Here is a 16832-nt window from a genome sequence, read left to right on the forward strand (position 1 = left end):
ACAACTGGCATAACTGCAGCCACCGGCAATATTATTTACTTAGACAGACATACAGACGACGAGCCGTGCTGTCATTAACACAACTATGTATTTTACTAGTGGAAATCTGCCATTGTTTTCATTCCATCATTTGTTAAATCAGGGCTGCCACTGCCAGAAGAGTTCCTAATTTACTTTATTTGGCCCTGACACATATAAACACATTTATATGTGGAATACTATGCATTTCTAAAACTTTTTTCTATACACTGGCTCCTAACACACTTTGAATAGTTAACAATTATGTGAATAAGATTTCTCTTGTAGCTTATAATGTTAGATTGCAGTTCCCAGCATGTCCTGTTTGCCTTGAATTTTGAAAGTTGTAGTTGGACCACAGGCAGCACTTTAGCTACACTGCTTCTGATGGGTTACAGGAGTTGCTTAATGCTTTCTCCACTTTACTGAAGCTTTGCAGCAATGCACAGAAGTGAGACGTTTTGCAGTGGTAGTTTGAGCTGGGTTAATTAGTTAATTGCGTGTTAAATTGAGAAACCTATTAAAGCACACGTGCTGCGGAAACAATATGCTGCAGAGACACAGAATTTTCTGCAGATTAATTTGTGTAGAGCCTTTCCTTCTAGGGGTGGAATCAGACAGAAATGTGTGAAACAGAGGAAATAACCTGGGGGGGGGGTGTCCCTAAATCTATTGTATTTATTTCTGTAGCATCAGAACTGGGGTACAGAGAGAGGAACAGGAACACTTGTATTAGCAGACTCAGCTGAATAACAACATAAACAGAAGTTTGTTCCTGTCCCAGGGAATTTAGGGGAAAGGCAGGCTGAATGATGACAGTCTGTTTAATATTTACTGCTGGGATTCTAATGACTTGACACTTGCTGGAGGATAAGTATTGCCTTATTGCAAGTAAGTGATTTGCAGCTTTAATTTGTAAGACTTGACTCAGGCAATAAAGTGTTTCAGTGAATGGGCCACATGCTTGTACATTATGTACAATATATGCCTCTTTATGGGCTAAAAATGACCAGCAGCCTTCCCAGGATGTTGGTCATTAGAATTTAACACCTCCTTGGGGGGGGGCTGCTGCAGGGCAACATCCTCTGAACTGTACAGATATAACAACATTATAATTCTTATAATGATATTATAACAGTGCTACGGAAATTACTATGTGCTTGGTAGAACTGAAAGTAGTGACTAATTAGATTCAGTGCAGCAGTAGCAGATTCCTGCTACTATATAGTGGTCTGCTGTGCACATGTGTTTATTGTAATGTGGCCCATCTGGACATTGCTAAAGAAAGCACACTCCAAGGCATACAACCGGTTACAGGCACTCACTGTCACTCCTCCTTAAGGCATCTTCTGTTTAGGCCAAGATCTGAGGGTTTAGGAAAGATCATAGGAACATTACTGTTGAAATGCTGAGAAATAGGCGACATTGATTCCAGGGGTATAGTGGCTCCTTCTAGCCACACCACTTTTACAAAGCAGCAGTGCAATCACAGGAAAAGGAAGCTTGAAGAGTCTGTTGCAAGCTGAAGCAGTAAAGATCCAGTAGCTGCTGAAAAGTCTCTGTAGGAGTTGTCCATGTCTTGTAATGTGCAGAATCCTGATGCCAGTGTTTAACAAAAGTTTCTGAGCAGAATTGGGTCAAGTTGCATTATTTTTTTACCTTTGTTTTTTTTTAAAATTTATTTGGGGAAAGGAAATCTTAATATGGGATGCCCTACAGAAGTGAGGGGGGTTAAATGGAGTGCATGCTTCCCCTGATTGCAATGCTAATGAGCAGCAAGCTTTGTATGGTCTGACAACCATTTGTTGGCTGGGGACCCACTGGGATCAGTAGCACATAAAGGAAAATGGTCATTGCACACTTTACTTGTGTTTATGCTGAAATTTTTCCCACAGGCTGAAAGCTATCCACTGCCTTTCAGATTCTTTCTAGATCCCCCATAGCCCCCTGCATTTGTTTTCTTCTTCCAGCCCCTTTTTTTCCTGTAACTCTACACCTTGTCCTTAATCTGCTGCTCATCTTTATGTTTCAGGCTTTAGTGAGATACAAGTTAGATTGGGCAACGCAGTTTCATTCTACTGTAGCAGTGAAACAGCAGTGCTTAGGGTGTATTATCATGTGTGTGGTATATGCTTTTGTTAAGCGATATAACATGTTGAAGCTTATTGCAGGGTTCCTCGCCCATCCTCAATGTAAAATCTTTGCATCCCATCAGTCGATCTGTTGGGAAGGCAGTCGGCCCTGGGCCTCTATAAAGGGGCAGATAAGTTGCTGTCCCAATCTGGCTGAATAGGCAACTGAGGTTAAAAAAAAAATCTTTAACTTGAACATATGGGTTCTGGTAGTAGTAGTTCACCAATAACTGTCTTATTTTGAAATATACATATGGACCCTTTGGTCCTTGGCCCCACTACCCGAATGCATTCCTTTCACTAGGGGGACTTTACCTTGACAATAGGAGGAAGGCATCAAGAAGGAAGACTCATATTTTCTGCCAGGAAGTAGCCAGTCCAGTAAGTGTCTCCAGAGCAATGTCACTTCCACGTTCCCATGGGATTGTCACTTGACAACGCCAGCATAGGTTGATTGTTATATATTCTTAAAACCCCAGTCTTAAAACCCCAGTCCATAAGAAGGGTATTAATAAGCTGGAAAGTGTGCAGAGATGTGCAAATAAACTGGTAAAATGTAGCAATTAAACTATGATTTAAGTTGTAGACAGAGGGGGTTTATTTTCAAAATATACTAAGAAAATAACAAGACACCATCCTTTTAGACTTGAGACTATGAACATTCACAGTAAGGGCAGAGGTTGTGATGGAGTATTCTATTAATGCCTTTTAGGTGGCCAGATTGAAGCTGCTGATTTACCAAATTGGCATCTTAACTGTCCGTGTGTGGGGCCCTCTGATGTTGCTACCCGACTGATATCTGACCTAAAATTGGACTAATGTTGATTAGTGATGGTTGAATCTGACCCTTTTAATTTTTCTGAAAAATCGTGAAACGGCGAAAATTCGCCAAAATGCATTGAATTTTTTTAATGCGTGACAATTCACTTGGTGAAAAATTTTGCTAATCACTAATGTCGATCAGTCCGGTTTGACTTTCTGATTATATATATAAATGTGAATGTGTATCAATAGGTTTCTATATGTATATTTATTTGCAATGGGGATCATTTGGAGGGGTTAAACTTGATAGACTTTTGTCATTGTTCAACCCAAAGTAACTATCTACTATATATGGGAGGTGGCTTTAGGGCAAATGGGCCCCACCCATAATGCTGAAAGTTACATGAACCTAAAAGTTGGCTAGGTGGTTAGGCAGCAATAAGCTGCACAGTTGTATTCCAATATAGGCTATGCATGGGATGGAGCCTTGTCGAGATTTTGGCTGAGATTGGATGCTTTCATGTGTATATGTAAAAGTAAAATTAATATGCTGTTAATTTATGTGTAAGGTCAGTGGCACTGAAATCCCCTCCGTGTGTGTGTATTCACAGGCTGATGCACTAGTAACACTGAATGAAACAAAGTGCTTTAGCCTTTTCTCAACCTGCGTTCCCCCAGTCAGAAGAAGCACGTAGTGTGCCACTTGCCTTAAGGCCTCCATACACGGGCCGATAAAAGCTGCCGACAGACCACCTTAAGAAGAACACAGCTGTATAAAGAAGTAATACATTTTGCTCCATTTTTACAATTTTTTTTTTTAGCATAAATATTTTTTTATAAACATTCCTCGTTTACAACTCCTCTTACTACAGGAGAACTGTGGGAGAGTGTAATTGTGGAAATAAAACACTTTTGCAGCAAGATCTGCTTATGGCTTTTTCCTAGTAAACCTTGGATATTTTGCACTTGATGTCTACACCTGAGGCCGGGGTGTGTACTAGGAATTAAAAGTCTGGAGTGAGCCACACTTAGTCACCTGCACTGACTTGTGGGAGAGTGTAAGTATGGTTGGGACCAGCCAGTAAGAAAATAATTGAGACATAGAGAAGGCCGAAAATAGAAGCTGAAGAAGAAGCAACGTTGTAGGAACTAGATAAAATAGATCAAGAGGTAAATATTCATATATTTTTCTGGGATCCTTTATCCGGAAACATCAGAAAGCTACAAATTATGGGAAGTCCATCTCCCATTGTAATAATATAGTTAACATTTTTAAAAAGTACCGTATGTCCTTTTTCTTTGTAATAATAAAACAGTACCTTGTACTTGATCCCAACTAATTAATCAATACTGATGGCAAAACAATCCTCTTGGGTTTAATTAATGTTTAAATATTTTTTAGTAGACTTTAGTAGGGTGTGGAGATCCAAATTACAGACCCCTTATACGGAAAACCCCAGGTACCAAGCATTTTGCATAACAGTTCCCATACATGCACATTCTTATCTTAATGTTTTTATTAGACCACTCCTAAGTGGAACAAGTGTGGTGCTTGTTCATGTCAAACCTCTCACATTTTTTTGTACCAGCCTGTTCTCTGGTTGACTTGCATAAATCTGTGCTCACTCATTTGGGTAAATGATCTTTATAAGCCTGCAATTTTGTCTCGTGTGGCCTGTTGTTAATAATGCTGAGTCAGTGAGGGTCAGCTTGTTACCAGGCACAAATACATCGTTATAACAGAGAATGCTTGTGCCTTAAAATGATTATTATTTGTCGACCAGCTTAGAAATCCTCAAGTTAGATGTAATCTTATAGGGAGAAGGTATGGCAGAGGCTTTATATACCTGTTATCTAGAGTGCTTTGGACCTGGGATCTTTCTGTAATTTGGATCTTCATACTTTGTAGACTAGAAAGTCATGAAACCATTAAATAAATCCAGCAGTCTGTGTTTGCTTACAATGAATTCATTATATCTTATTTAGGATCAAGTACAAGATACTGTTTTTTTTTATTACAGAGAAAAAGGAAATCATTTTTGGATAAAAATTTGGATAAAATGGAGTCTGTAGGAGACGGCCTTTCTGGATAACTGGTTTTCAGATCACTGACCTGTACTACAGTGTGCAATAGCTGCAGCGTATACAGTATTCCGTTCACTTTAGAAGCTAGCTTCCACTAGCCTAAAGAGTTTGCAGTGAAGGTTCTGCACAAATAATTAAATACAATGGAACACAAACGCATTAAGAGTTCTAAACCATCTTTTAACTAAGATGTAAATCAAAGATCTGGAAGTGAGTACAGACACTTAATGCAGTGCTTTGCTACTGTTGCAGTGAGTGGATTCATTTAGGAAGGTGGCAGGTGTCAATTAAATCTGGATTGACTGCGGTCCTTGGCCTGTTCTATAGCTCTTTTCTGCACTCGGAGAGTGGTGGCACTAATGAAGAGCAGCACGGGGTAAACATGACAGGCTTTGGAAACAGAGGTTTTCTGTAATTTCTGAACTTTCTAATCAGACAGCAGTGGCTTTCTATGAATAGACTGAAATTGCAGTGTTTGGTTTCTAAATAAGCTGTTCCTTTGTCAGACAGTGTCTGACGGTGTCATGCTGTAAGATCTATCTCTATATCATGCTTTTCTCATGCCATAAGCCCACACAAACTGCATATTTACCCTTATGATTATTTAGTGTGTAAGGAATTAATGTGTAGTTCTTTCTTGCAAAATCAGACTTTTGTTAATTATGACTACATGAAGGACTGCCTTTGGCTGGGTCAGATGGGTAGCTTTCTCTTAAGTGTTTAATCATTGCCAAGACATTGCTGAAAATGCTCTGCATTGCTCCCTATTTTCTAGCAACATTCTTAGGTCAACAGGGAACACTTTTAACCATGATTTCCTTTTTCTCTGTAATAATAAATCAGTACCTGGTACTTGATCCAAACTAAGATATAATTAATCCTTATTGGAAGCATACCCAGCTTTTGTGTTTATTTAATGTTTACATGATTTTCTAGTAGACTTGAGGTGATCCCCAACCAGTAGCTTGTGAGCAACATGTTGCTCTCCATCACCTTGGATGTTGCTCTAAGTGTCCTCAAAGCAGGTGCTTATTTTTGAATTCCAGGCTTGGAAGAAAATTTTAATTGCATAAAAACTAAGTATAGTGCTAAGTAGAGCCTCCTGTAGGCTGCCAGTCCTCATATGGGCTACCAAATAGCCAATCACATGCCTTATTTGGCACCCAAGGGACTTTTTCAGGCTTGTGTTGCTCCCCAACTCTTTTTACATTTGAATGTGGCTCACGGGTAAAAAAGGTTGGGGATCCCTGATTAAGGTATAAAGATCCAAATTATGGAAAGATCTGTTATCCGGAATACCCCAGGTCCCGAGCATTCTGGATAGCAGGTCCCATACTTGTGGGCATAAGCCTTGCCATGTAGAGAAAAATCCATCTGGAACAAAATGGCATAGTATATTTCTGATTTTGTGAGCAGTTAAAGGGATACTGTCATGGAAAAACATGTTTTTTCCAAAACACATCAGTTAATAGTGCTGCTGCTCCAGCAGAATTCTGCACTGAAATCTGTTTCTCAAAAGAGCAAACAGATTTTTTTTATATTCGATTTTGAAATCTGACATGGGGCTAGACATTTTGTCAGTTTCCCAGCTGCCCCAGTCATGTGACTTGTGCCTGCACTTTAGGATGGAACTACTTTCTGGCAGGCTGTTATTTCTCCTTCTTAATGTAACTGAATCAGTCTCAGTGGGACTTGGCTTCTACTATTAAGTGCTATTCTTAGATCTTCCAGGGAGCTGTTATCTTGTATTAGGGAGCTGCTATCTCATTACCTTCCCATTGTTCTGTTGTTAGGCTGCTGGGGGGAAAGGGAGGGGGTGATATCACTCCAACTTGCAGTACAGGAGTAAAGAGTGATTGAAGTTTACCAGAGCACAAGTCACATGGCTGGAGGCAGCTGGGAAATTAACATGTCTAGCCCCATGACAGATTTAAAAATTGAATATAACAAAATCTGTTTGCTCTTTTAAAAAATGAATTTCAGTGCAGAATTCTGCTGAAGCAGCACTATTAACTGATGCATTTTGAAAAATACGTTTTCCCATGACCTTATCCCTTTAAGGCAAATGCCTGTGCATTCTGGACCTCAACTGCATTCATATTTTCTTGAACTAGGATCCTGAATTAAATTCTATCCTGGTTACTCTCTATATCTATAATTATTTTTATTATTAAAATATATTTATAAAGCGCCAACATATTTGTATGTTTACTTAGTATACAGATATAAAGTGCCAGACTAATACAACCGACTGAAGAGTTAACTGGGGCCCTGCCATCTAAAGGGTTTTCTCCTAGTACTTTGGTTTTCTAAGTCTAAAGGTGGACATAGACGTGCAAATTTACCTTCATATTGGACAAACTATCGTTCGGTGCCATCTCCCGATCTGCCACTAACCAATCAGATCAAATAAAGTAGAAAAAAGAACAGATGTTCTGCCCTGACAGCAATCGTACAAAAATGATGTCCGACAAAAGCTGGTGACAGTCTCCCACTGATATTGTCAGATCTGCAATATATGCAGAGATATTATCGGCAGCCAACAGAAATCTTTTAAACTGTCCGATCATCATGGCACGAAAAATGTCGGGACACTCCACACACGGCCCTGAAAATTGTACGAAATGGAGAATTGTAAGATCCGATCTTTGCGTCTATGGCCAGCTTAACTGATGCGGAGAGACCCAGGCAAAAGGGAAAAGTGGTAGTATTCACAGTCATTTTCCTGTCCTGGTTAATTCTGTTTCGGCTGTAAGTTTGGGGGCGTTATCCCACCCAAAGCCTGAAGTAACAACTGACAGAGGAACCAGGAAAAAATTGTGTAATATCTTTCTGCTAATTGCAGCATTCACTAGTGTATGATTTATGTATCAGTGTCTGCCCTACAAAGTTGCTATAGGAAGCCAAACCTTAGGGTGGTGTCAAGCAGCTGAGACATTTACTTGGAACCTACATGACTGACTCTGAGTCTTGCTTGCTGTTGATGGGCCCCAAGCTACAGGGTGACATAAAGGTGTAGGTGTTGGCAAATGTTTGAAGGTGCCCATTATAAATGAGTCTGCAATTTATTGCACTTATAACACAAGGCCTCTCTATGCTGGATTTCCCACAACACCTCATTGTAAGGATGTACTCAAGGGAACAGATCTGTTAAATTGCTTCTACTGATGGGGACCTGTGCTTGTATGGCATGACATGGAAGAAAGGAATGGACATTCCGCACTGCTTGGGTTTCTCAACTTGGACACATAAAAGCACTTTCTTGAACATGAACAATTGTATAAAGGGGTAGTTTTAAGTTAACCTTTAGTATGTTGTAGAGCAGGGATCCCCAACCTTTAGAACCCGTGAGCAACATTCAGTAGTAAAATGAATTGGGGAGCAACACAAGCATGAAAAATGTTCCTGGGGTGCCAAATAAGGGCTGGGATTGGCTATTTTGTAGCCCCTATGTGGTTGTCAACCTACATTGAGGCTCTGTTTGGCACTGCACCTGGTTTTTATGCAGCCAAAACTTGCCTCCAAGCCTTGAATTCAAAAATAAGCTCCTGCTTTGAGGCCACTGGGAGCAACATCCAAGGGGTCGGAGAGCAACATGTTAACCACCCTTTAATTGAGCATGTACAGTACAACCCCATTTTATGTTTTTTTAGGGAGGCAGAAAAAAATGGTGTAAAATTTGGGCAATGCCCTTGAATTCCAAGTACTTGAGCACTCCAGGTCCCGAGCATTCTGGATAACAGGTCCCATACCTGTACTGTGCTTGTATACTTTGAAGGATACAAGCACAGTACAGGTATGGGACCTGTTATCCAGAATGCTTGGGACCTGGGGTTTTCCAGATAACAGATTTTTCTGTAATTTGGATCTTCATACCATACGTCTACAAGAGAATATTTCAAACATTAAATAAACCCAATAGCCTGTTTTTTCTTCCAATAGGAAATATTATATCTTAATTTGGATAAAATACAAGGTATTGTTTTATTATTACAGAGAAAAAGATAAGAATTTTTTAAAATTTGGATTATTTGGAGAAAATGGAGTCTATAGAAGACGGCCTTTCCATTATTTCCAGCTTTCTGGATATTGATTTCTGGATAATGTAACCCATACCTGAACTATACTTTGTTAATGACAAAATATAAGCAGTGCAAAAATAATACTCTGCTGTGGGACAGATGCACAACCTAATGTAAAGTGATTTGCTGATGACCATAACAGGTGCATTGCATTTCACTAAGAACCCAGGGCAGGGTACACGAGACATTACTGAATCTCTTAATTTCACTAAAAATAACATTCACAGAGGAAAACCCATTTTTAGGACAAACTGGGCAAACGTTGGGTGAAAAAAATTCAGAAAAACATTGTGTAAAGTCTGAGAAAGTTCCACTGAAATGCATTACAGTTCGTGGGACCACAAAAACAGTGTAAGATCCTAGAAAACTTTAAATGATGTAATGTATAAATCAAGGTGTAAGAGTAACACATGTACTGCCATGCAGTGGAGCACCTAATGCTGCTCTGCACGTCAGACATGTAAAACTGCTTATTGGTATATTGGTATAAAGCCTAAGGGCATCTGATCTATTTGGTCTAAATTTAATACATAATATTTACACCTAGTGATACTGTAGTGTGAGAGATGGAATCCTGCGAAAGGTTGTGTTCTTCTTCTTTTTTTTCTGAAATTTAAAATAAGGTAGAATATGTTTTTCTCTTAAAATTGTTAAAGTATTGTTTGCTTGCATAATTTACATGTTCTCTGCCAGATCAGGAAGTAAGGCTGCATGTCTGTTTTTTCTATCAAGCTATGGAGAGTTTTGGTGTGTATCAGATGATGTTGCCACACTTACCATACTTACCATAAGTAGAGCTATGCACGTTGCTGGAACTAAGGATGATAGAAATTAGACACCAAAGCTATGGTTATGTTGCCCATATAGCTTTGTTACTGCAGTACATGGACTTTGAGAGCCTTTAGCGACATATAATGGGATCTGAGCACAAGAATTCCATACCCTAAAAGGCTAGCTACACATCTAGCAGCAGTGCACCCCCATTGTTTTCAATCTTTTTTTAAACATTTTATAAAAAAGGAATATCTGCAACAAAGGCCCTCATGTAGCTTTACCCTACCCTTAGGGCTTGTTTAAGGATCATTCATATATACAGATGCATTAGGCTTCTAATAAAGAGTTCTGACTGTGGGGCAGTTTTACATTGGTTTCTTTGTTGAAGTGACATTATTTGCTATACCAGAGAACCATTTAGAACTTCATGTGTTCTTTGACGCATGGATATGCATGTGCTGTTGTTTTTTATAATCTACATTATAATTAGGGATGTAGCGAACGGCGGAAAAAATGTTCGCGAACATATTCGCGAACTTGCGTCAAAAATGCGAACGTCGCGAACCCCATAGACTTCAATGGGAAGGCGAATTTTAAAAGCTAGAAAAGACATTTCTGGCCAGAAAAATGATTTTAAAGTTGTTTAAAGGGTGCAACGACCTGGACAGTGGCATGCCAGAGGGGGATCAAGGGCAAAAATGTATCTGAAAAATACATTGTTGACACAGCGCTGCGTTTTGTGCTGTAAAGGGCAGAAATCACACTACGTCACTCAGGTGATGTTTCTGGACACGGAATGTGAAAAAGCTCACACAGCTAGGTGGCACTTGGTTAAAGACTGGGCAAACAATGCCTGCAAGGGCAACGTATACAGTAGTGGGTACAGAATATATTATTGCTGCTGTAAAAACATCACTCAGGTGATGTTTACGGACACGGAATTATTATTGTTATTTAGACAGAATGTGAAAAAGCTCACACAGCTAGGTGGCACTTGCATACCTCCCAACTGTCCCTCTTTTGACCACTCAACCCCCTGTCCCTCTTTTGTACTGGAAAGTCCCTCTTTTCTCTGAACTGAACAGCCAGAAAAAAAACAGTTTCTAACTTAATTAGCTTTTGGCAGAGAGCTCAGAACAGCTAACAGGTGCAAATAAGATACTTTGTAACAATTTTGACTCTGGTTGGTGCTGGTAGTGGTGAACTACTAGGAGGAGCAGCACACCAGTCCCACTCCCCAACACAGCTAGACTAATAGCACTGGGCTCTTACAGTAGCAAAGTAAAAAAAACAAAAAAGAAAATAAAAGCAGTCCTTACAAGGACTATTGGGTTACAGGCAGCAGTCAGCAGATGAGAGATCAGCAGCAGGACAGCTGCCCACAGCAGCTACATACAGAGCACTGCAGTAGAAGGTAGATTACTAGTCAGCAAAGCTAACTAACCTAAACTCACTGTCCCTCAAATCCCTGCAGAGTTCTGTCCCTACAATACAGAGCAGTATCAAGTAGATTACTAGCCAGCAAAGTTACTATCAACTGTCCCTCAAATCACTAAACAGCTCTCTCCCTACACTAGCTCTTCCAAGCACACACAGGCAGAATGAAAAAACGCTGCAGGGCTTCAGTTTATATATGGAAGGGGAGTGGTCCAGGGGGTGTGGGGGTGGTCCAGGAGGGAGAGCTTCCTGATTGGCTGCCATGTATCTGCTGCTCTGGGGTGAGAGGGCAAAAATAAGTGCCAGCTAAGGCGAACCCAAATTGGCGAACGTCGCGCGACGTTCGCGAACATTCGGCGGACGCGAACGGTCGATGTTCGCGCGAATTAGTTCGCGGGCAAACAGTCCGCGATATCCCTAATTATAATTGGAAATGATTTAGTGTCCCATTACATGACTTCTCCATCTGCTAGAAATTATGAGCCTTTGTTAATATTATTATCATCCTTGAAGGCAAACATAACTGTGACATATGTTTCTCAAAACATTAAAAGCCATGCAAGACTTAATTCACTTAGTATTTCCACACCATAAAAGCAATCTCTCGTAATCCAGAAAGTTCTGAATTATGGAAAGGCCGTCTCCCATAGACTCCATTTTATTCAAAAAAATTAATTTTTTAAAATTATTTCATTTTTTTTCTGTAATAATAAAACGAAAAATTGTGTGTGTATATATAATGTAGAGTTTGTGTTGCAGCTACTACATATGTGTCTCACTATGAACTATTTTAGATTTGAGCATGATTATTATATGCAGGTGTCTGGTACGGCAATGGGAGCGGCCATGGCACCTGCATATGCAAATCTATTTATGCATCAATTTGAACTCAACAATATTATGCCACACTTTGGAACAAGTCTATTATTTTTCAAACATTTTATAGACAATATATACATTTTTTGGAGGGGTAGTGAGGAGTCCTTCTTGAATATGGTGTCCTATTTGAACAATCTTGATGGTCCAGTGAGGTTTACAGCTACAACTAGTAGTAAGAGTGTTCAATTTCTTGATGTAGAAATCACTCTCAACAGTACTATGTTTGATTACTCACTATACCAAAAAAACACTGACCATAATACGTTGTTACAATTTAGGAGACAGCATCCGGAAACCATGAAATCTTCTCTCCCTATTTCTCAATTTTGCCAGGTTGTGCACAATAATTCCTCAGAGACAACTAGGGCCAAACAGCTTAAGGAGATGGAGGATAGGTTTTGGCAAGAGGATATCCAAAAAGGGTGCTAACACGTGCTCTTTACATTGCTAAAAAAAGAGTATTGGGGGGTGACAAGGAGGATCGTGCACCGAATAGCCTGGTATTTGCCACACAGTTTGGAGATATTTCAGGACAAATTAAAAGGGGGATACACAAGAATTGGAACATTTTACAGGCAGACAGTAGTCTGAAAACAGTATTATTCAGTCCCCCCACTATAGCTTATAAGAGAGGAGTTAGCCTTCTGAATCTTCTGGTGAAGACAGATCCGATAGAGTGCTATCAAAAAGCCCAGACTTGTTGGCTAACCAATCGTAAAATGGGGTGCTTCAGATGTCCTAGTTGCACTTCATGTAGATATATGAGCCCTAGTCAGAGTTTCACTCAAAAAGATTTGCTATTCGATCGCACATTACATGCACCACTACACATGTTATTTATTTAATAACTTGCCCATGTAGTCTTTCTTATGTTGGCAAAACTGATCTTACATTGCGGCTTAGGATGGATGCCCACCGTTTGGCTATAAGCACAGCGTTCAGGGACAACTATACCACGAAGCCTGTTGCTAAGCATTTCTTAGAAATGGGTCACCATCTACCAACATTTAAATACATTGGTATAGACCATATACCCCCCCTTAGGAGAGGGGGTGATAGGTCCAAAATGCTTCTCCAGAGAGAATGCTTCTGGATTAAGAAACTTAATACTATGGCACCTCATGGCCTTAATGAACAGTTGTCCCTGTCGTGCTTTTTGAAACAGAGATAAAGAGAAAGATCTGGTTAATTGTATCATGTTTGTTACAGTGTATCACTAAGAAGGGAGGTTGTTATACAATGTTTAAGTATATTCTGTTTATCTATAAACCTGAATAATGTATCAGGTTTAACAAATGTGTTTAGGAGTTGCTGTATTGTTATATTCAAATGATTACTGACACTGTGACAACCTCCAGTTCTACTTGCTAGTGACTTTTCAGTGACTTCATTTCCTGTTTAGATTCATAGAAGAGTATAAAGTTTTTGTTTTAATCACATGCTGCATCTTGATAACGGTCCAAGGCCCGGACCGAAACTTCGATGCGTGTACAATGCTCTTTTAAAATTTTAATAAATAAATTAAATCTTTTAAAATTCCAGTGTGCGCTGCTAACTACCCGTGGACTGCTATATATATATATATATATAGACATATAACTAGATAGGTGCACTCAGATAGCCATGGTGATGCCTAGGTGCTGGAACAAAATTCATATCTATAAAGCAAAAAAACTTCCGCACACATAGGTCTTGATAAGTGAAAAAAAGCTGGTAGATTTATTTCAACGTTTCGGCTTACAAACTCAAGCCATCATATATATATATATATATATATATATATATATATATATATATATATATATATATATCTATCTATATCTTGAAGGGGCATTATAGCCCTTGTTGAACAAGAGCTCACTGAATAGGGCTTGAAATACACTGGCAGAGAAAATGGCTCATTTGGTTTAACACAATGTTATCTTATGTGGGATCACTAAGCAAGATGGTACAATTGTATACTGGTGGGTTGATGATCTTATTTTTTGGGGGATAAGGGCAGATTGCAGCTGTACACTTTTCGAGACCCACAGAAAAATGGTCATATCATTTAGTCATAAACTTTAATGTGTGAACATTTTAAGGTTATTTGGCATACTAATATTTAATTTGCCTTTGTGGACATAAACCTGTGTTGAGTAACCTTTTTTTTTGTTTTAAATTTAACTAAAATCAATAACCACCTTTTTCCCCAACTGTGTCCTATTTGTAAAGGTTATTTATATCTGTATTAGTGTTTGATGGTACATGCATGTCTGCCCCTGTGAATCTGAATTATAAGAGGTAAATATCTATAACTTTTTGGCAATATCTCTAAAAGAATGAACTCGATTGACCTGATTATTATTACGAGTCATTAACGTAGGCTTATCTGAAATCATTGTTTAGTACCTAGAAGTAGATGCCTTCTTCCCAGAATGTATTTTGGCTCACAAAGCTTTAGTCAAAACTGCTTTAGTCAGATTTACTTTTACTTTAAGCATTCAGTCACCTCCTCGTTAGCTTTGGCTTGGATTCAAATCCTGGTTTATATGTTGAGGATACTTTACTCTCCTATTTTCTCTACTGTTTCTCTGAGGGTCCTGAGAATTTGCTGCATACTGCTACACAGTATTTATTGCTTTATTGCTTAGACCTATTTCTCTTGAAAACATCATTTAGTTGGAGGGGAGATGTGCTGATATTAGCAAAAGTCTGAAAGTTGTGACAGAAGCAAACTGTATCAAGTCTATCTGAGATGGCCATTTATTGCTGGTCCCCACTAGTCCCTTCTAATCCATGTCAATCCATTAATACTGATTATATATATATATATATATATATATATATATATATATATATATATATATATATATATATATATATATATATATATATGTTACATGGTCATATGAGAACTCTCTATGACAAATTGGTGGTAGGGCTTATATAACATTTACACCAGTGGTTCCTAAGAATAACAGAAACTGTGTTTGCTTTGGACTTAATAATGCACAATGTTGGTACACTATTAGCTTCTCCATATGGCACAGGCACAGAGGGGGTAACAGTCAGTGATAGTGTCCTCGCAAGTATTCAAGCCCAATGTCTGAGGATGCCTCATGGGAATCCCTGCTTCTGTGAGCCTACCTTCTTCATATCTTACACTTACAGATGAACCTGGGGTACTAACTGTTCTGATTTCTTTGTTGGAGTCTCTGCTTGCAGTACTGACTACAGGTATGGAACCTGTTATCCGGAATGCTCGGGACCTGGGGTTTTCCAGATAAGGGGTCTTTCAGTAATTTAGAACTCCATACCTTAAGTCTACTAAAAAATCGTTTTAAGTATTAATTAAACCAAATGGGATTGTTTTGCCTCCGATAAGTATTAATTATATTTTAGCCTCAAATACAAGGTACTGTTTTATTATTAGAGAAAAAGGAAATCATTTTTAAAATTTCAAATTATTTGATCAAAATGGAGTCTATGGGAGATGGCCTTCCCATAATTCGGAGCTTTCTGGATAATGGGTTTCCAGAAAATACATGTACCATATTATCTCACACTCCTACACTGAGCTACATGTTAGAGGTAGCCTTCACACCCACTACCCCATGCTGAGTTTCAGAATATCGGGCTGATTGTGCTATTGGACGCAATTGTATGATACAAACTGTGTTGATCTGATCAATTTCATTTTGAATTGTGACAGCTTTTAAAAAGTATCTTCAAAGCATACCTTTGTGTACATGTCCTATAAGAATTCAAAGGGTACATTTTGTGCAGATGCATAAGTGAGCCATTACAGGCCATTACCAACGACTGCCAATGTACTGTTTTTTTTATTACAGGGAAAAAAATAAAAAAAAACTGTACTAGCAAGTTCTGAATGTGTGGGGGAAGTATTTTTGTGCTATTAACAGTTTGTAAACTGTTTGTGGATAATCGTGTAAGTCTTATACCATCTTTACACATAATCCTCACCCTAATCCTCTAACTTGAAATCATTTCAGGAAGATGCCTATGAGCTCCTTCACTGAAAAATATGTTGTGGCTATTTTGCTTTGCCACTATGTTTGGAAATGTAAAACCACAAGTCAGGTTTATTCTTGTCACAGACGAGATGTTTTTCTATTGCATTAAAATACTTTGGATAAGGCTTTATGCAGAAAGCCTGCATATCTTGTCCAATTCCTTGTGGTGGAATGTTGGCTTTTCACTGAAGCAGGGGCAATATGTATGTATTTTTAAATAAATTGTGCTTGATTAAGCGTTTCACTTCTCCTGTGTAATGGGCCAACCACTGAACTTCTAAAAGAAAAGTTTATTATGCATTAAGAATTTTGATGCATATTTTCACTATGGCATTTGTCTGGAAAAAATGTTGGAATTAAATCACCAAGTATACCATAAAGATAGAAAAGAAAATAGGATTAGGGTTTAAATACAAAATAAAAAAATGTTGAAGAAAATGTTGATACCCTATTGAGTTCTAAACCTAATGCAGCATGTTAATAATAAAAACACATTTAAAGATAACAGCCTTAAAACCACAGGAAGAAAATTTGTTGGAAAGACTGACAGATTACAGAATTTTCCGGCAACAGAGGATGTATCGTTTGGCTCTTCTTGCTGCTTTACTCACTACAAATACATTCCTGCCCAAGTGTATAAACAGGAC

General features: G+C 38.7%; 1 protein-coding gene across 4 annotated transcripts in view; it reads left to right on the forward strand.

The window, feature by feature from the left end:
- Positions 1–16832, forward strand: part of pald1.L (phosphatase domain containing paladin 1 L homeolog) — a 180495-nt gene that overhangs the window by 23626 nt on the left and 140037 nt on the right. The window contains exon 1 of one of the 4 annotated variants that reach the window (XM_041568826.1): positions 26–909. The exons of the other annotated variants lie outside the window; for them this stretch is intronic. The gene's annotated coding sequence lies outside the window, so the exon portion shown is untranslated. Of the gene's footprint in view, positions 1–25; positions 910–16832 lie in introns of those variants that run through there. 4 annotated transcript variants of the gene reach the window in all.

The sequence above is a fragment of the Xenopus laevis genome, chromosome 7L (genome assembly GCF_017654675.1).
Source record: "Xenopus laevis strain J_2021 chromosome 7L, Xenopus_laevis_v10.1, whole genome shotgun sequence".
NCBI lineage: Eukaryota > Metazoa > Chordata > Amphibia > Anura > Pipidae > Xenopus > Xenopus laevis.